This window comes from Lissotriton vulgaris, chromosome 2_1 (genome assembly GCF_964263255.1).
Source record: "Lissotriton vulgaris chromosome 2_1, aLisVul1.2, whole genome shotgun sequence".
Taxonomy (NCBI): Eukaryota; Metazoa; Chordata; class Amphibia; order Caudata; family Salamandridae; genus Lissotriton; species Lissotriton vulgaris.
The window spans coordinates 1249548939-1249570866 of NC_141687.1; the positions used below are offsets into that span (position 1 = coordinate 1249548939).

General features: G+C 42.0%; 2 protein-coding genes across 6 annotated transcripts in view; both read left to right on the forward strand.

Annotated features, from left to right (window-relative positions):
• LOC147732444 (uncharacterized) overlaps positions 1–21928 on the forward strand; it is a 169242-nt gene that overhangs the window by 96144 nt on the left and 51170 nt on the right. The window contains exons 2-3 of one of the 3 annotated variants that reach the window (XM_086956969.1): positions 2904–3000; positions 17930–18020. The exons of 1 other annotated variant lie outside the window; for it this stretch is intronic. The gene's annotated coding sequence lies outside the window, so the exon portion shown is untranslated. Of the gene's footprint in view, positions 1–2900; positions 3001–17929; positions 18021–21928 lie in introns of those variants that run through there. One more of the 3 variants, XM_086956968.1, reaches the window with a different exon arrangement.
• Positions 2903–21928, forward strand: part of LOC147732445 (uncharacterized) — a 299986-nt gene continuing 280960 nt past the window's right edge. For all 3 annotated transcript variants that reach the window (XM_086956965.1, XM_086956966.1, XM_086956967.1), the window contains exon 1: positions 2903–3000. The gene's annotated coding sequence lies outside the window, so the exon portion shown is untranslated. The remainder of the gene's footprint in view (positions 3001–21928) is intronic.

Here is a 21928-nt window from a genome sequence, read left to right on the forward strand (position 1 = left end):
TACTATAAATCTGTACGTCTGGCTAAGGCAGAGCACTATCACTCCTGCATCATGGAAGCAGGTAACTCCTCTAGGGAACTGTTTCAGATATATAAAGAAATATCTGTAGTGGATATGACCGCTCCGGCCCAAAATGATTCTGTGGAATCTTGTAACAAAATTGCACAATATTTCTCAGGCAAAATTTATAAAATATACACAAGTTTCTCCAATCATTTAGAGTCGGCCATAGACTTCACAGAAAATGACAGTCTCATCAATACCCCTAAGTGCCTAAAATCTTTTGAAGTTCCCCCTTACGAAGCCCTGTCTACATTGTGCAATAAAATCAAATCGGGATCTCCCCGAGACCCGGCACCTCCGAAAATTTTAGCGGAAGCCTTCCCTGCACTAGAACCTCACTATAGACATTTACTCCAGATCTCCTTCTTCACTGCTTGCTTGCCGGCGGATTGGAAACAGGCAATAGTGCTACCGATCAAAAAAAAGCCGAACATCAGCCAGGACATAATGGACAACCTCCGGCCAATATCCTTGTTACCGTATTTAGCTAAGCTAGCCGAGAAAATTGCTAATACTCAACTCATGGAACACCTTGAAGCCCATAATGTCTTCCATAAATCCCAGTCAGGTTTCAGATCCAATTTCTCCACGGAGACAGCTCTCCTTAGGGCCACTGAAACCTTACGAGAGGGAGCAGATGGGGGCAAGACCATGGCCCTCATCATGCTCGACCTCAGTGCCGCGTTTGACACTGTAGCACACTCCATCTTGCTACAGTGTCTAAACAAAGCCGGTGTCACCAACAAGGCACTGGGATGGCTGAAAGCTTTTTTGATCAATAGGAGCTTTCAAGTCCAAAGAGGGACTTACCTCTCGGACAGCGTGTTGCTTGAACAGGGGGTACCTCAGGGCTCGGCCCTGAGTCCCACCCTGTTTAATCTATACATGGCCCCCCTGGCAGAGGTGGTGCAATCGTTCGGCGTGGAGCTTGTCTCTTACGCCGACGATACGCAACTTTTAATATCTCTGACTCAAGCCCCTTCCAGGGAAGCAGATAACTTCAATAACTGCATGAGCAAACTGGCCACCCGGATGTCAGAGCATTGTTTAAAACTAAACGGAACCAAAACGGAGGTCATTATCATTGGAGGTAATGAGGCCAAATGGACAAAAGAATGGTGGCCCAGTTGCTTGGGTCCTTTGCCCCCTCCTAGCCGGGAGGCGAAGAATCTGGGAGTCTGGGTTGACAACAAGCTATCCTTTGATAGCCACATAAAGAAAACTGTAGGCAAGTGCTTTGGAGTGATGAAAACGCTCAATCGCACCCTTGACTTGTTGCCTCTCAACTCCAGACGGACTATGACGCAGGCATTGATAACTTCCCGGATTGATTACGGGAATGTTCTACTCCTGGGTACTTTAGAGAAAAACATTAAGAAATTACAGGTCCTACAAAATTCGGCAGCACGCTTGGTGTTAAGACTTCCCCGTAGAGCCCCATCACGACCCTCTCTGGCAGCTCTCCACTGGTTGCCTATCAGCAAAAGGATTATTTTTAAAGCTTTGCTATGGTGCCATAGGATCATCCATCATAGAGCACCTGCCTATATGTCGGATCTGGCATCCCTGTACGTACCCAACAGAGCCCTTAGATCCAAAGGTATAGGTCTGCTCAGAACTGCCCGTCCCAAGAAAGCTAGAATGGGAGGCAGATCTTTCCGCACGTTGGCAGCTAGGCATTGGAACCTCCTGCCCTTGGATACTAGGCTAGAGGTTAACGAGGCCTCTTTTAGGAAGAAGTTGAAAACTTGCCTCTTTACTCTGTGATGGAACCCTCTCTCTCTCTCTGAACTCTCTCTCCACAGCGCGGGGACACGCCGGGAAGCGTCACCAGGCGCTTTATAAACTCCTTTAAACTAAACTAAACTAAAGAGTATTGTGTATTGCTTAGTCATGGCACTATTATTGATCATGACCCATTGTATGTATGTATGTACTATTTCCTTAGTGTGAACGTAGCCTAAAGGTACGGGTCCACAGTACAAGACCAAAGACATGCATAGAGTCAACGAGTGATAGTAGAGGAAGATGGGTTGTGGACGATTCATGCGCTGTGATATAGTGTTCTTTAAAGAGGTGACACTTCAACTCTTTCAAAATGGGAGCAGGGTTGGAATGGCTGTGATGGATACTCAAATGTTGTTCAAGATCCTGGATACATAGATGGAAAATGCCTGCTGCTTCCTATTGTTTCTTTTTCTATGCTTCTTGGTCTGCAGTCTGATGGTAATTCCTAATACAAGTATTGGTTTGTACAATTTGAAGAAAATAATATAACCATTTTTCCATGATGTTGGCAATGGCTCAGGGGATCTTCCACTGCTCAGTCTTCCCTATTGCCCTCACCACAACATGTCACACCAACTATCAGCAAATGATATAGGAGCTTTTTTTAAATACAGAATTAATGAGTCAGTGGGTTATTTCTCACATTTTGAGATGGTCAGCACTTACTATCTTTTCACTCACAATTTTTGTAATATCATTGTTACTATTGATTCAATTACCCATAAAGGCAGCAACTAAAACAATTATTCTTACTATTGTGAGCTATACAGCACACGCCAGAAATGTATCTGTGTTCAGTTTAAACGGTGTTTTTTTATTAACTGTACTTCGAGTTACTGTTTTTAAATACCTTAAAAGGTTGAAGTTTAAGACTAAGTCAGTCCGGCTGGGAATAAATCCTGTCACTGAATGGTTAAACAGATGTCTGTTGCAAGTGCTCATCTGATAGATACATTATCCCTTCAACCACTAGTGTCTTCTTTTGGTCATCATTTGTTTTGAAGATCAGAATTCACACCAAGGACGACTCAGCAATGTTTCTTCTTTTGCAGCGTAATTATTTAATTGTATGCTTGAAGAACTGCTTCAAAACACAAGAATAATCAACGCACTTTGGCGAACATAAATTACAGCTGTTGAGTCAAAAAGGTAAGATGTACCTGAGAAGGGGGATGGTAAAATCTGTGCTTATCTAATAAGAATAAATTGAATAGATTACCCAGATAGGTTTTTAGGTCTGGCTACAGACAAGTTTAGTAGCATTCCAAAACTACCTGAATAGCAAAAAACGGAATTCTATGAGGGACTTTCCGTGTTGACTGTTTCAGTTATAACTGTTGCAAATGTTTGCATTTATGCTAAAAAAAGTCAATCCTTCTGTGATTGCTTAACGATCCTTCCCTGACACACATTCAGCCACCGTTTTACTGGTCATATTGGTATACATTCAAAGCATGGACCACAGCTCTCACCGAGTAAGGGACTTTAACAACAGCATCATCTGGCACTACAGAAGGCAAAACTGCAGTAAGTCTGTTATAACCACACCAGAGACAACAACAGTTGCCACAACAGTATGACCCAAAGCCGTTACAACAGCCTCTATCCTGCAGCCACACTCACTGCTGCCCACAATAGCCACCATCACTGCTGCAACAGCTCTGACCAGGACTGAAATTGCAGCAGGAACCATAGGAGTGACCAAAGCTGACAACGTCAGGGACCCCATTAGAACAAGAGAAGGCAGAACACTATCCACATTAGCCGCAGATACAGCTTTTAGCATAATAGCAACAACAGCTGCACAATTATTGCAAGTGCAATAGTAGCCACGTAAGTGAGAAATCTACCACAGCAGGATCACAGTAGTAACCACTGAGGCCACCATGTCGGGGACAACAGCAGCTGCCACAGCTCTGACCATAGCTGCCAGCATAGCTATGGAATCAGCAAATCAGAGACCAGATCATCAACCTCAATTCAAACAACAGCGGAGACTGTTCTCTACAATATAATTCTCCATCGATAATACACAACTCATCTCTAATCTCCCAAAAGGTTTTGATTTCCTAATGGTTGCTCCTTAGATCAGGCCATCCCTCAACCATGAAAATAATGACCTGTTTTCTCACTTGATTGTTTTCTGCCTCCACCTCCCATTCAGACTTATTATGGCTGGCTCCTTGAATATCATTATTTGATGATATACTTCCGCTTCCCCAACTGATCTTTCTATTGACAACCTGGGCAATCAGCCAGTACAATCCTAGCACCTGACAAATATTCCATCCAGTAGTTGTACTCAATGAGACCTTCCGCCCACCTCTTGATGTGTGGTGAGGTATTGTCAATATTTCCGCATCCAAATATGGTTAGTTCTTGAAACAAAGGCAAACCCCATAGGAAAATTTTGAAATGGTGCACCCCCCACATACAGGCCAAAGACTCCTGCTCTATGACTGAATGCCTTTCCTCCGCAACCCTTAGTGAGTGAGAGGCAAAGGCAACCACCCTTTCCTTCCTGTCCATCATGTTTGACAACACAGCACCCAAACCTCTGATGCGCGCATCGATTGTAAGATAGGTTTTCTTGGAGTTGTCAATGTCCCAAAGTACGTATCTTGGCTATGCTCTCTTGACTACAACAAACACTGTCCCACAATCTTCTGTCCAAGCAAAACTAGCTCCCTCCTTGAGAAGCAACCTAATAGGTTGTATTATTCTAGCAACGTTTGGGATGAACTTTCTGTAATATTCCTTTTTTTTTTTTTTTTTTTTTGTGTCCTCATATATGCCACCAGAAAGTAATTACTCTGACTAGGCGCTCTTCAGGCCACTGACACAAACCTTCCTGTTCCAACCCTCGTGTTTGTGGATAGCCCTTGAAGATTGCCCAGAGGTAGGGTTGTTACCCATCCAACTTCCTGACGTGATGGTACTTGCTACACAGGAAGGACAGGACCACAAAACCTCTGGCATAATCATTGGACCATATAGTTTATTTTTCACTCCATGCATTTAAGGCTGACCATAGGTTTACAGACTTTTCTCCACCGCATAACATATCAAATTTACTCACCACCATGATGTTTTTAAGACAATCTGCAAATGTCGGAGGGAGTACCGATTTCCATACTTTACAGATCTCTCTTCTAGCGATCACTATTACATAAAAAATAAACTGTGATGAATTGCTATCAAGAACATAATCCGATTGGAGACCAAAAAGAACCAATCCGGGGGTACATAGTATTGAAAGTGCAAGTACCTCCTCCAAGAACTTACACACCTGTTCCCAGAAATTACATATATTAGGACATTCAAAAAACATATGAATATCATTTGCATCCTGTAGCTTACATCTGGGACAAGAATAATTAACAACAGACATCTTGGAGAGTTTCGCAGGAGTCCAGTAAACTCTATACATAGTATACAAATGATTTCTTCTTAGATTAGAAGGTTTAATTATTTTCTGAGACATAGTGAAAGAATCTGTCCACAGTTTCTTTAAATTATCTGAAATCTGGAGCGTTGAGGGGTCCCACAGTTTAACAATCTCTGATTCCAGATTATCCCTATTATCAAGTAGAATTTTATACAATAATGCCATCTCCCCTCTCCTCACTCTAGAATTATTAATTAAATCCCACAGGGGACTCTCATCCTCTACATCCCAGGTTTGGCTTCCCCACCAAGCTGACAGTTGATAAAACTTAAATCTTGTGAGAGTGCCCCCGGTTAAACTAACCAAAAATTCCCAATTTAGTGTTTTCGAGGCATCTAAAAGGTCCCCCCACCTAAAGAGACCGGCTCTCTTCAGCGGGAGAGCTAGTTGATCACTCAAACAATCAGGGGTACCAGGGGAATCCCAAATCGGAGCATAAGAATGATAATAATGAATACTTAGCAACTTGCAAATTTGAAGCCAGTAATATAGGGCAGCCTTCAAAACCTTCAATCTAACTTTTTGAAAAAAAATTTGATCTCCAAACTTAAACAAAAAGAAATCTGCATCGTATGGGAGGTCATGCAACATGGCCTGAAAAAGTAAACTATTAGACGCAAAGTCCAATTTATTGGCTAAAAGCCTAAAATTTTTAAGCTGGAAGGCATAACAATAAAATAATAAATCTGGAAGAGCCAAGCCTCCTAATTTTAGTCCTCTCCTTAACTTTTTCCATGCTATCCTTGGGGATTTTGTCGCCCAAATAAAAGATCCTATCCTGCCTTGTAAATTAAGGATATCTTTTTTATTGAATACTAAAGGGATAGAATTAAACAAAAATGTTACCTTCGGTAAAATGATCATTTTAACTAAATTCACTTTGCCATAGATATTTAAGGGTAGAGAGTTCCATTTAAGCAAAAGTTTCTTAATCTCCTTTATCACGGTTTCCCAACTGGTCTTAGGGATTTCTTCTAACTTCTGAGTCAGTTGAATACCAAGATATCTCATCTTAGACTTAGCTTCTGGGATAGAGACTGGAGTGTTCCAACACATAACATCTGTTTTGTCCCTATTGATGCTGTATCCTGAGACAGTACCAAAATCATCTGCAAGTTTAAATAATCTGGGTATTGCTTCAGATGGATTTGAGGTATAAAGAAGTAGGTCATCAGCATATAATGCAGTCCTAATTATTAATTCTCCAATATTAAAGGGGATAATTACAGGGTCTTGTCTTAAGGCACAAACAAATGGCTCAATATATATGTCGAACAGTAATGGAGACAATGGACATCCCTGCCTTGTTCCTCTATAAATATGCAACCAGTCAGACAGACTACCGTTTACCAATATCCTTGCTCTCGGGCCCCTACATAAAGTTTTTACCCCATTGATAAATAACTCAGGGAAACCGAATTTAGACATTGCTTTCCAAAGAAAGGGCCAGTTGACTTGGTCAAAAGCTTTGGCTGCATCTATTGCAACAATGGCAAGAGGCTTCTTCTTTTCCATTGCATAATCTATGGCCGCAATTACTTGAAATGTAAGTTCATTTAATTGGCGACCGGGAATAAATCCCCTCTGGTCAGGATGAATGATAGTTTTAATAACGTTTGCCAATCTACTAGCCATAATTCCGGAGTAAATCTTTAGATCCGAATTTAAGAGTGAAATGGGTCGGTACGACTCAATTTTTACCGGATCTTTGTTTGGTTTTGCGATTAATGAGATTGTTGTATCTAGCCAAGAGGACGGGATTTGTTCTCCCTGGATGAAAATTTTATTAAATAATTTCTGTAGTGAAGCTAGAGTTTCTTCTATGTTATCCTTATAAATCTCTATTGGGAGCCCACCGGGGCCTGCAGCTTTATTTCTTGCCATCTTCTTTAGCTGAGATCTGATCTCTCCTTCAGTTATTTCCTTTGCCAAAGAGACAATGTCTGTATTACTTAGCTGTGGGAGATCCCTCAAAAACGACAGGTTTTCTAATCCCTCCTCCGGCCGATTAATTTTTTCCCGATAAAGTTCTTCGTAAAAAGATCTAGCTTCCTTCTTGATCTCTCCGTCTTCTGACAGGAGTAGACCCGTTCCGCGCTGTATCAACGATTTAATAATATTTCTAGTCCTCTCTGTCCTGGCTTTCCACGCTAACAGTGATCCACATTTCCCCCCATACTCGAAATTACGTAATTTGCTAACTTCCCTTTATTTTTAAGAGTTTTTTCAGTTCTTAGTCTAAAATTTGTTTGTAACTCAAATAATTCCTTCTCCAGTATTGATACATTACTTTGATCATCATGGATAGCAGCGAGGAGTTGCTGTTCTTTTAATTTAATCAAACTGAGATCCTTATTATCCTTTTCTTTGGTAAGCTTCCTAATTAAGGTCATTTGAGAGCCGTATATTCCCCTTAAGAAAGATTTAAAAGTATCCCAAACAATATAATCCGGAGCTGATTCTTGATTAAACTCAAAAAACTCTAATATCTGTTCCTTGATTTTAAAGTTAAATTCTTCATTTAACAAAATAGTCCTATCTAATGTCCATCTATATTCTGAAAAATTCTTTTGTATATTAATATTCATCTCAACCGCTGAGTGATCTGATAATCCATTAGGAATATAAGAAATAGAATGAGTATTTGCTAATAATGATCGATCCAACAGAAAAAAATCTATTCTCGAAAACTGATGGTATTTTTTACTATAGAAAGAATATTCTCTCTGAATACCGTGTTTAACTCTCCACACATCACACAACATATATTCTTTCATAATGTTCTTCAGCATTGAGAGAGATTTTTTTGGACAATTGTATTTGGCTTTTGAGGTGCGATCAACTGCAGGGTCTAGTAGTAAATTAAAATCACCACCCAACACTATGGGAATTGTAAACTGAAGCATATAATTTTCTAATTTATGTAGGAAATAAGGATTATCCTCATTCGGACCGTAGTAAACCCCACATAGGAACTTAACAGTGCTAATTTAGATTAGTGCAGCCAACCACCTTCCTGAGTGATCTGTAGCCCAATCGTGAACACTAATTCCTTTATTAGCACTGATTATCATCGCAACACCTCTCGTTGTACCAGTTTGCTTTGAACAAAAAACATCCTGAACCCATTTATTCCTAATGAAAACGTTTCTGCATTCCTCAGCTTCCAAATGAGTTTCTTGTAGGAGAATTATAGAAGCATCAGTATTTTTCAGAAAATGAGATACATTTAATTGTTTCTTACGGTTCCCTATGCCATTCAAGTTCCAGGAGAGGATCTTGGTATATCTAGATTGAGGCATTGTGTAGTTCTGCACTTCTACCTTTTAAGGCCAGCATAGAGCGCAATAATCTATGAAAACTTATGAATACTAAAGAAAAATACCATTTTGTGACACATGAGGACTTTTTTATTTGATTTTTCCCTCCCCCCCTGAGAACCCCACCTCCCTCCCCCGAGGAACCCTGCCCTCCTGGTTGGCGTGACTACGCCTTAGGAGGCCCTAGACCCCTGGAGCCCTACCAATATAGAAAGATAGAAGTGCAGGTCTCTTGTTCTGCATAAACATATTTATTTGTTTTTTTTTTGTTTGTTTTTCCTTTTTTTTGTAATTTTTTTTTTATTTCCCAGTTCCCTTTTTAGCAAACCACAGCACCCTACTATTTTTTTCCCCTCCCTCCTCTCCCCTCTTTTCAATCACACACCCCCATATCACTCTTAGTGAAAATTTAACAAGAAAGTACCAGTTAGACTACTTAGTGATACATAGTGAAACAGCCCAAAATTAATCTGTCGGATCCTTCATCTTAGTTAACACTGCATCAACTTCCTCAGGGAAATGGCGCGTGTACATTTTGTTATTCCACATTATTTTGAGGAGTGCTGGAAATTTCATTTGCACTTGTGCCCCCATGGAGCGCAACTCAGGCATTCTGGAACCAAGCTCCCACTGTCTTTGGGCTGTCTTACTGCCTATATCTGATCTAATATGGTAGGGGTTGGCTCGATAATGCAGAGAGGTGTGAGAGAGGCATCTAGTAAGAATCAGCTCTTTTACGCTATAGGTTTGAAAGTATACTAAGATCTTCCTGGGTGCTTTTCAATCAGGGTGCAATTTAAATGGATCTCTATGGACCCGCTGAATTTCTGCTTCCAAATCAATGTCTGGACGATCCTTTAGGATGTCTTCACGTAGCAATCTGCATACAAATCCCTTTAAGTCCTCTACCTCAGCCCCTTCTGGAATTTTTAAAATCCTCAAGTTGTTACGTCGAGTCTGAGTTTCCAACCTTTTCCAAGTCCATTGCCAAGGTGCGATTCTGAGCTTTTAGGGCTACTATATCTTTGGAATTCATTTTGGAGGATTCGGTTAGAGATGTTACCTTTCCTTCTAGGACACTAGTCCTAGCGTTAATACCCTCTATTTTGGCCTCTAAAAGGTCAAATCTATCATGCAACCCCCTCTGGTTTTTTTCAGAAATCTCAAATCTCCCCAACAGGTCCTCTCTCAACGTATATAATAGGGAACCCAGTCTTTCCTCTGCAGTTCCACCTCCCCCGCATGCCCAGGCTCCCCCATTCGAGTAAGAAAGTAGGCTATTATTTTCCACACTTGGAGTAGGCTGTAGGGGAGAGCCCATAAGTTGAGATGAAGGCTCCGTAGTATGAATCCTTTGATCGCTGCTCGGGAAGCTTTCGCTAATTTGTATACTGTTACAATCAGGGGGAGATTGTACTGCCACCCCTGGTAATTCTTTGAGAAGTCCGGAGTCCAACACTGCATATTTATTACTCAGAGGAGAGGCAGCTAAACAGGGGGAGTTCATAGTCGTATTTGATTTATCACTTTCATTACCTGTGGGATTACTTGTAGGAGTAGGATTGCCTGTGGGGTTTCCTTCTTCAAGTAAATCATTATCATTTTCTCCAGCTTTAAGGTTTGTTTCTTTATCAACCTTGTTCTTGGAGGACACTGCTTGCTCCATAATTTTAAAGTAGCTTTTTAATGAGGGAGTTCCTCTAAGTAATTGCGTTTGTTTTAAGCCTTTAGATTTTCCTCTTTTAACCCCCCCCTTCCTACTTTGTTTATGAGGTGAAATGGGCGCTGGGCCTGAACTTCCTTCTTCAGCCAAGTCAATGGGACTAAGGACTCCTTTTTTCTTAAGCTCTTGTTTGGAGCGCAATTGATAACAATTTTTTACTACTGTTTTATTAGTACTATTGATAACAGCCTCTTTAGTTATGGTATCCGGAGAGCAGGCGGACGCAAGTCCCTCCGCTGTTGTTTCTCTTCTGCAGGTGTCTTTTAAACCGAGGATAGCTTTATGTGTCTCAGGCACCTCCTTATCTGCCTCCATACAAACAGCCAAATCGCTAGCAGTACTGGTTACTAAGAGGGAAACCCGGTGAGTGAGTGCAGCTGCTCGGTACCAAAAAGCAACTCTGGAGCGCAGCCATAAATTGTTGCAGCTTACCTGCAGACCGGACTCATTCCAGGCTCGCACACCGTCTCTAGCGCCTCTATTTTTACCTGTTGGCCCGGTCTCAAGCCCCCGCTGTCTGGTTTACTCGTTATCCGGTATATCAGACCAGAGTGCGGCACCTCAGCATACCACCGCTCTTGCTTACATTGAAGATCTCGCTCTCGCATTGCAAAGACCGCCGCCGAGCAGGTCCTAGTGCCTCCGGATTCCGTGCGCTGTGTTCGGCGTTTGGCAGGCTAGCAACTCAGAAACAAGACAAAAGAGGGCAGAAAGAGACTCAATAACTGCCTAGCGGGTCCGTATAACATATCATTCCTTGCTCACCAATGTATTAACTGCTGCCGTCGATATTCACAATTCCTTGAGACCATGTCTGAGCTCGTCTAGGGTGTTCAGGGTCGGAGCCTTGCAGCAGCCGTTAGCCTGCCGCCGCCATGTTCCTCCCGACCGTCAGCTGTGACTTTCAAGTGTGTACCTCAGCTGCTTGTCAAGCTGTCGTAATATTCCTTGAGGCCCATGAATGATCTGACCTGGTTAACAAATGGGGGCACTTCTAGAATCAATTTGACTAACTCCAAGTTGGGACTTTTGGCCTTCTCAGAAATGTGTCCCAGGTAAGAATTAGAACCAATCTCAAATTTACATTGATCTCTCTTGAGAGTGATACCGCTGTTGCGAAGTCTTGTTAACACCTGCCTCTAAACCTGATCATGACTCTGTGTGTCTTTCCCATATACCAAAATATCATCTTGGAAAAACATCACAAAGTCAATCCCCTTAAGTACCATCTTCATTAGATGCTGAAAACATGCCAGGGCTGATGCTAGCCCAAAAGGCAGCCTCTTAAATCTAAATGCCCCTATTGGGATCACTAAAGATATAAACGTTCTGGACTCCTCATGCAGCTACACTTGGTGGGATGCGACAGACAAGTCCATCACACTAAACACACATGCATCCTTGAGTAGGGCCAAAGCTTTTGCTATATTTGGCAGGGGCTGGTGATCCACCCAAATGTTTTGATAGAGGTCCCTCAGATCCACACACATTCTGATCTTGTTTCCATTGTGTTTGGGGGTCATAACAATAGGAGCCAACCGCTCTGAAGACTCAATCTCCTCTATCACCCCCAGGCACAATAGTTTATCGATCTCCTCCTGTAGAGGTGCCAGCATTGGGTTAGGCACCCTCCTAATTTTGTCGACAACAGGTTTAGCATGTTTTTTTTAATATGATCTTATGCTGAAAGTCCTTTAGAAGTCCATTTATCCTTGAAAACATCTTGGAAGCCTCAAATCACATTTGAATATTCACACCCAATAGCGACCCAAAAGACCTGTTCTTTCTAGTTAGGATTGAGAATAATGCCTAGATCTCTTTGGTGTCGCCACCCCAAAAGAGTCTCTTCATGCTTGGCCACATACACTTTGCCAAATGTCTTCCTCCCCTTAAAGTTGATATTCAATGCAGCATATCCGATTAAGTCAATACTTGCCACCCCAGCCCTCCATGTTGATATCTGGTGTTGACAATTTTATATCTTCTTTTCTATAAATTCTTTCCCAATTTGGTGGAGACCCTTCAACAGCGAGTACAACCAATTCCTTACCATCAATAGTCATTACACACTCTGCCATTCTAACTTGCCCCCCATCAATTCTACATCCACAATATAAACACTGTTCATAAACAGGCCCTTCCGACATTCCCTTTTCAATACCCCTATCCACAGTATTGAAACTTAGTGTGGGAATAGACACTTGCAAAATAGCTTTTTGATCACCTCATGTACTTCAAACACCTCCTGTACTTTGCTGGTTTTGCATACACTGGCAGAATGCCCCTTTTTACCTCAATTCCAACAGGTTTCATTGTGTACAAAGCAATTGGGGCTATTGGAAAGATGGTCAGAGCTACCACACTTAAAGCATTTAATTGTTGTTTCTTTTTCCAGCCCCAACCCCTTGTCCAAACAAGTGTTTTTTTTACTGTCCTCATTCATCACTTTCCCCACATTGCTGCTTGTAACTCTCTCCACAGTGGTGGAAAGTGTGCTCCGCATCTCCTTAACCCAACCAGAGGTATGCTCCATTCCCTCCACAATATCTATACCTTCTATAATGTAAGATGTTTAGCCAAGAGTTTTTCCTGTACCCTGGGATTATTGATACAATACACCAGTTGGTCTCTTATATGTGAATCCAATAGGTCACCAAAATCGCGTACCAAACTCTTCACATAGTTTCCCACCTTTTCAGATTTTGCTTGCACTTTAGAAAAACACATATGCCGCTCCATGGCGTCATTAATGAGTCCGCCAAAATGTTGCCACTGGATTCAAGCTAGCCTGGCTGATGAAGGGTAATACCCAGAAACCGGTCCCAGGATGCTTGTTTCTGGTCCAGGGAGGACCTGGCTTGGCAGTTTGGTCTGGACTGTTCCCATTAGGCACAGGGTCAAGACTGATTTGCATATGGCGGGGTCTAAACTGGGGTGGCTTGGTGAGCAAACGAACAATAGATTTAACCCAGATCTCTTGACTGGGGGTGAATGTATGATTTATTCAGCATTCGTAGCACCAACATCAGAAGCAACATCTCAAATACATCTCTAGCTTGGTCCTACTCATGCCAAAGCATGATCCTACCAAGGCTCTCGTATATATTACGACACTCAATGCCAAGGTAGTGCACCAAAATTCCCTGCTTCCTGGCTCCTGTGAATTTCTCACCTCCCTATTGTAATTAAGTAAAAGTCTAAATGTTTCCTCCATTTGGCCCAAAGCAAAAGAGGATCCCCACAGTCATATAAGAATTGCGGAGGCTGAGACATAGTTGTTACTGCCATGTCGACCTGCAAACAAGGAAAAAATAACAAAGTAGAACAACAGGTCAAAATAACAACTGCACAATCAATAAACTAAAACAACAACTCCATAAATAACAGGCTAAAACAACATTCCAAAATAATAGCACAGCATCCAGGCCATGTTCACAGTCCAAGAAATCTAGTTCCAAAGGTATCCAAATGGAAGCTGCACCTATGTCGCAGTAATGGCAGACTTGTTTATGCACTCTCAAAGTTCCACTGATTTATCCATTCCAGATACGGTAGGACACAGTAGCTATGGTAGTCAACAGTCTAGACTTGCTCGAAAAAATAAACCAGATAGCATAGGCATTGGCTGATTTCCCTCTGTGCATCCTAATTGAATGCTAAGATTAAGGCATGCCTACTTGCAACTGCCCAATAGCTAAGGGAAACGGTAATGACAACAGTGCCGACGTGCAAGTAACCGCAAGGGCTCAATTACAGTCTCGCCGCCAGCGCTGCTCAGCGAATACGATGGTTCCCTGAAAATGCCACTACACACCACCCTAAGAAACTTTACTCCTATTACACCCCTCCACTAAAGATCCCTCCACTCTTTGAAACTCCACTTCAATCCACTCTACTCTACCCAAATCCACTCCACTCTACCCCACCCTATGCCACTCTTCTCTATGACACTCTAATCAATTCTACTACACTACACTCTAATCAATTCTACTACACTACACTCTATGCAACTCCACTCAATTACACTGCACTCTATACCACTTCACGCAACTGCACTCTCTGCCACTCCACTCTATTTCACTTCACGACACTCTACTCTGACACTTTATTCCACTCTATGCCCTTCCACTCTGTTCCAAGACACTCTACTCCACAACATTACACTCCACTCTGCTCCGCTCTTCGCCACTCTATGACACTCTTCATCACTCTACTCCACTCTTCGCCACACCACACCAATCCTCTCCACACCACTCCATGCTATGCCACTCTCCTCCATACCACTATCTTTATCCATGCTGAACAGCAGCCACGCTGTTTTACAACATGACTAAAACGCATCAGCAAAGCCAATAGCTCTGGCCTAGGCAAGACCTATAGGCTTTGCCAATACTTGTTACATTCAACAACCATACGCTCTTCCCATAACAAGTAAAAAAAAATGGTTCCTATTATAAAGCACAGGAGGAAAAAAGTTAACTAGCCCTCTATAAAGAGTTGTGCATTATTTTAACATTTTGTTTGTAATAAAAACATGGTCCATTAGCTCTGGATCTTGTGGCAAATCCATCACATGCGGGACATAGTCCCACAATCACCACACCCTCTCCAAAAGTCGTTAGGGGAGCCAAAGATTGCCATTAATCTTACAGGGGTGGACTGTCAGTGCATTGCATTTGTTTTGTTTATACATTCTCATTGTGTTATGTGCATATAGAGGATTTCTCAGCTCTACTCTAGATAATGTCTCATTTATGTTCAAGGTTCCTGATAGCAAGAGCTTCCTACCATTGTATGATATATTTAAGCTTGTACCTATGATGATTTCTCAATAACACCGTTCAGAGGTCTGATAGCCTTTAGGTAATTCTGCTGTCATAGAAAAAGTTTCTGTGGGAGTCCAGTCTTGACTTTCCTTTTTGCAAGCATCAGTGTATGCCATCAGTGTATGCCCAGTGTAATATTTGAAGATGTCTAAAGTTGTCTGCGAGAGATAGTGTAAAGTTGGTTATCAGTGCTGAAATGAAGTGGGAAGACCATCCGATTCCCCAATCCGCCAGCTATTATTCAGCCGGAACAGGGGTCAGTCTGGCCTCTGTGAAAAATGCTTAGTTGGTCCAGATGTAATTTGCCAACACTGGGACACAATTCATCAGCACCCGTATGTTGTCTTCTCAGAGAGGCAGTGTGCTGGTGGTGAAGGGATTTTTTTATTTTCTCTTCCCGTTTGGACACTAAACGACAGGCAATTTAAAGGGCCATCATACCTCCTTTTGTTGCAATAGATACCTAGCTGGGCACTGTCTGCAGCCTAACACCTAGATAACAATGCAATGAGGAAACAAAGGCCGTATTTAAGAAATTCGAAGGAAGGTTTTTTGACTGTGTGCAACTCCTATATGTAAGAGATATGCATGCTCTGAAAGAATGTAATGTATGAGAATTTACACAAATACCAATTTAAATAACAATGAGATTTTTTAATTTAATTTAATATTTTTATAGCACTGCTCATCCCTTGTAGGGTGTCAGGTGTACATCACATGAGCACATTATACATTGACAATAAATTACACAATTGTGTAGTGTTAAGCAATGTACAGGATGTTACCTAAGACAAAGAGGGTTTCAAGGTGTAGGAGTCACACATCGTCTTTACTGTTGGGGATTATAATGATAAGATTGTGTGCCCGGGAGAACCACAACGTCAGGATTTAAAATGTAACACAGTGCTGGTGTTGTCCTTTATTACTACGCAAAGATACCCTTTTTGGCAGCCTTATAACAGATTGAGAAAAAACCCATGTCTTGCTGTTTGCATGCAGATATGTCTTAGATTGCAATTTATGAACTGCAAGTAATGAAAGATTTTCTGTGTCAAAGGCAGTGGCTCACCAATCTACTTAACATAATAATCTGTCATATATCTGCATGTAATGCAATGTGCTTTGCAGGACACAAATTAACCCTCTATGCTAATTTGAGTCAAAACTGTGACTACACAAAACACAGATCTCTCCAGCAAGTGCTTTAACCATCAGAGCTGTATTACCATTATTATAATTACTCCCTAACATTTACTGGGCATACAAAGTTATCTACATAGGTGTTTAACCCCATAAGATATTTTTAAATGCTGCATTTGCAAACAATTAAGTCATGTTAGGAGTTCCCGTTGGGCCTCTCTCTCAAAACTCAAACATACCCACACTTATGTGTCAATCTCATTCCTTACTTCGCATTCACCCCCGATGACATAAAGGTTCAACACCACATGTATATGTTTTTTTTATATAAAAAATAATTATTCCTTTATTCATGTATCAAATCTCATCTGAAAACCAGTAGTTAGATTATATGGTAAAAACCCAATAATGCAATACCAAAACCACAATAGTTAAAATACATTAAAACATTTAAGAATCCATCAATGTGTACTCCTTTATGGTAGCGGGGATGAGCTCTATTCCACAATACAACTCATTGCACAAACATATAGACATAAACAAGGAGAGTACAGTAGACAGTCACATGTGTCTTTACAATCACCAATCTTTCTGGATCATTGTTCGTGTAAGAGAGTATCATCAAATCATTAATATCTACTCTGTTCTTCAATGTCATCCAGATTTGGCGCAAATTATACATCAATGAATTTTGGTGGTTACCCAGTGTTCAAGGCCACCTCCTTCCTGATAAATACAATTCTCCCATAGTCTAATTAAAAACAGAATCGCCTATATAAAGAAAAAACATAAAAAAAGATAAACCTAAGATATTCCTGCATTTAAAAATACATAATTTTAATTTTTTTTAAAACATTCTCTCCTCCACATTCAATTTTATCGTAATGTCTAGTTTCAATCCTATAGCTCAAAAATCTCATTCTATTCCAAAAATTCACTTTTTTTTCTTCTACTACATCCTAATATCCCTTTGCTTTAATAGGTGTTCCCACCGTCATGTCTCGGGACTTCCATATAATTCAATATCTGAGACCACAATCATCCATTCATGACTTTTTACTTATATCCACTTCACAAATCACACATTCCTTCATTAAAGAATGAGGATACTGATAGTCAAAAACTCTAAGAGACATAAAGAAGCAGATGGAGTCTCCCAAAGGGTGTTAGACCTCATGTTTCAATAGAAATTTTCTTCAGAAAAGGGGGAGGCACTCACTTTTCAATCTTAGTGCTACACGTGCATTCTAGTCACATGTTCTGTTACTCGCATTTGGTCCCAATAAAAAGTAGACCCATAGAGATGTCTGAAATAGCGGGAGATTCAAACAAGTTTATTTTCATATTTTTTATCTATTGTCCATATATCTCCCTCATCAATTTTCATACCTTATAGTTATCGTGATACGGAAACAAAACAAGTTCTTCATGTACCATATAATTCAAGTAGCATTGGTCCTTTTTATTTATGGCCTGTGTTTCCCTAGTCTTAGGTGGAAACAAGACTCTTCCATTTGTATATATAAAAGCCTAAATGACAGAAGGACAAAATATATTTAACCGTGGATCAATTGTTGAGTTGTATAAGATAGTGTCTCCCTATGTCCATAAACTGTTTCAGAGCCCCCCATTCATGTCCGTACCTGCCAGGACTCAGATGCAGCGGTCGTCCTCTACTTCTTCAATATGAAAACCTACATGACACAAGCAAGGTATTTTTTACCTCTCTTTCGGTTATTCATTCATATAAAACTAATTTTAAAAGTTATTGTTGTTTACAGACTAATTCATAGCCCCCTCATTCGTGCTCGTACCTTTCATTTATTGGAACATGTCTGTCTTCCTCTTCCCAGACTCGTATTTAGATCAGCTCCGCCATGACCAATGGTTGTGAACCAGCCTGGTTTCATTTTGTTACCAGTATTGCCATTTTAACCTGGTTTGTTTTCTAAAGATAAAAGCACCCAACTTCTCCCAATTTCCTACCTATATCTTCACGATTGCTATATATATTTATCCAAGGGCTCTTTTTTTTTTTTTTTTTTTTACATATTTCTTTAATGACTCTACAGTTTCCCCGATGCCTATGTGAAGATTATAGTAAACTCCCAGTCCCAAGAGTGTCTCTGAAAACAAAATGGGTTTCTTGTGCCAATTAGTACAACATTAGGCTATTGTTGTTTCTCTCCTAAAACATTTGAAAAGAAACATATCTATAAAGAGATGCCCCCCTTTTCTGAAAATATTAGAGGGTGGTACCTTAGTGATTGCAAATACATATGTGACTGTCTACTGTACTCTCCTTGTCTATGTCTATATGTTTGTGCAATGAGTTGTCTTGCATTGAGGAATAGAGCTCCTCCCCTCTACCAGAAAGGACAACACAATGATGGATTCTTAAAAGTTGTAATGTATTTTAAATGTTGCTGTTTTGGTATTTCATTAGTGCGTTCTTACTATATAATCTAACTACTTGTTTTCAGAAGAGATTTGATTCATGAATAAAGGAATTTTTTTTTTATTTTTATAAAAAGCATATAGGTGTGGTGTTGAACCTTGATGTCATCACGGGTGAATGTGAAGTATGGAGTGAGATTGAAAAATAAGTGTAGGGTATTTTCAAGGACGGAGCAGTAATAATGACTCTGGTTGGCGAGTTATGCTTTATTTTTTAACCGAATGTCAGGCGTTAGCGCGGTTGACTTAATAACCGTCTAACTTCTAGTGTTTTATATTCTTTTGTGTTTGGTGCTAACTTGTATTTTAAAATACCCTCTCCCCCTCTGCACTTACCTGTTTGGTCCCTGGTCCGTCACGGCGATTTCGTGCCGATTGAACGGAGGGACGCGACTCCTCCCCCTTGCTGCGTCACTTCCTGGGTCCCTATATGGGAGAGATAGTTACTCGGCCGCGCAGCGGACGAGCGCAGCGGGCGCGCGGACGGCACACCGGGCGCGCGGACGGCACACCGGGCGCGCGGACGGCACACCAAAGGTGCGCCTAAGGTATGCCCGTCTGCGCCCGTCCGCGGCCAGCCGGGGCAAGGGGCACCCCACTCTGCCCTTTCTGCCAGGTATTCTGCCCTCGAATTGACTCACCTGCATGCCCATTGGCCCCTTAGTTTTACCACTCAGTCCACACTCAACTCACTGGGGCTGCTTTGTCCTAGATGGGCCTTTCCTGAGGTCGCTTCTCCTCGGGCCATGGAACCCCCTCTATGCACCTCACCGTGCTCGGATCCCCCCCCTCCCTCACTAAAAAGACTGCTAACTCTGAGTTTACTGTGTGATATTTGAACACTCGCTCCCTGCCCAAGCATCAGCTGGAAATATTTCAACTCTTGGATTCTGACAAACCCGACCTGTTATTTATCACAGAGACATGGCTCAATGAGGAATCCTTCCCGGACATCCTTGTTGCGACCCCGCCAGGTTACTACATTCTCCAGGCTAATAGGGTCTCAGGCAAACCGGGTGGTGGGGTGGCAGCTATCATCAAGCACCCCACCCGTTTTTCCTCATTGGCTGTGGACGATATTCCCTTGGTCGATTGTCTTGTCCTTAAACTTGAATCTCCAGCTGTACCTGTTATTTGAGTCCTGGTTTACCGACCCCCTCAGCATATGCCCAACTTTCCATCTAGGTTCGGTGACATGCTCTCTCAATCGGTTATCAACTACTCCAAAGTTTTAATTTTGGGGGATTTTAACTATTGGCCCACCGATGATAAAGAGAGTGCGTGTTCCTTGGCCTTTTCTGATCTTTTGACGGGCATTAATTGTTTCCAACATATTACTTCGGCTACCCATGTAAAAGGCAACATATTTGACCAGGTATGGACTGTCAACCTAGATATCTCCATTCCCTGTATTCTTCCTTGCCTTTGGTCGGACCATTTTATTATCACCTTTTCTTTTATCATTGGGTCGAACACCAGTCGGACACTAGAGGGTAATCTCTCAGCCAGGAACTGGAACAGAGCCGACCTTAGCGGATTTGTATCCTTACTTAGAGCCTTTGCCCCTCCTGATTGTGACTCTTTAGACGCCCAGGCCTCTGGCCTAAATTGTTGGCTTGAATTAGCCTGCAACACTGTAGCCCCCTTCAAACAGATCAGACTCAAGCGTCCTCACGACGCACAAAGATGGTTCTCTGAGGAACTGAAAGGCAGGCTGAACGGTGTTGTCGCCGAGATTATGCCGCTGATAAAAAGTCGGCATTCACGACTCAGCTTAAAGAGTATAAACTAGCCATCCTGCAAGCAAAAACTGTCTATTTTTCAAAGAAGATTGTTGATTCAGCTTCTAAAGCCAAAGACATCTTCTCTATTGTTGAGGAGTTGTCACATCCAGATAGGGTCACCATTAGACCCCTCCCTTCCCAGGAGCTCTGTGACTCCCTCAATCAGTTTTTCATCGAAAAAATTAGAAAAATTAAAAATAGCATCTGCCCCCCTGTCACCCCTGACCCTCCCACTCCTGCTGTCACCCTTGGTATCCCCAACCCCCAACTGATTACTCAGATACCCCCGATTACAGAAAATGAGTTTTTCACTCTTCTGAATAAAGTGGCTTCTGGCTCCCCCACCGACTGCTGTCCCCCTTGTGTTTTGCGTGAGGCTTTCTCCGCCTGCCCCTCCCCCTTTGACACTCCTGAATAACTCTCTTAAACTGGGCCTGGTCCCCAGCTCTTTTAAAGTCGCTGAGGTGGTACCTATTATCAAAAAACCCAACGCAGATCCTTTAGTTATGAGTAACTTTCGCCCTATTTCTTTACTCCCCTATCTTAGTGAAGTCCTTGAGTCCCATGTCACAACTCCCTGAGCCTCTTTATCGAGCGCTCGCAGTTCCTCGATTCCCAACAGGCGGGCTTTAGACCCGCCCACTCCACTGAGTCGGTCATCCTCTCAGTGATGGAGGAGCTGTGGAGGGGAGCCGACTATAACATTAGTCAGGCCTTGGTGCTCCTGGACTTGTCGGCCGCCTTTGACACGGTCGACCATAAGATCCTGATCGACCGTGTCAGAGAAGCCGGCATCCAGGGATCGGCCCTTAACTGGGTCCGCTCCTTTTTGAGCAATCGTTACCAGGCTGTTCGTCTCTCCCAGTTCTCCGCGGAGAAAGTTGGGATGACATGTGGTGTCCCACAGGGCTCTTCTCTTTCCCCTCTCCTTTTTAATTTATACCTGACCCCTCTTATCCAGTCCTTACGAAACAGCAAGGTCACAGCATTCAATTATGCGGATGACATTCAGCTGATTTTTGATATTAACTCCTCAGAACAATCTGTTTATAATTTTCAGCCTACCCTACGTCACATCAGTGACTGGATGGGGGCTAACCACCTCAAACTTAACCCCGATAAGACCGAGCTGGTTCTTATCGGGGGTGCCTCTAACCCCTGGAGGCCTCACTTTTGGCCAACAAGTTTGGGTCTTCCCCCCCTCCCCACAAACTCAGAAAAAAAGTCTTGGGGTGATCATCAGTAACGATCTTTCGATGAAGCCCCAGATCAATGTTGTAGTTTCTTCTAGTTTTTTTCATTTACGAAAAATTCGTAAAATTGCCCGTTTCCCCACTACTTATGCCCTCACCCTGACCCTTTTGGCGTTGGTCATCTCT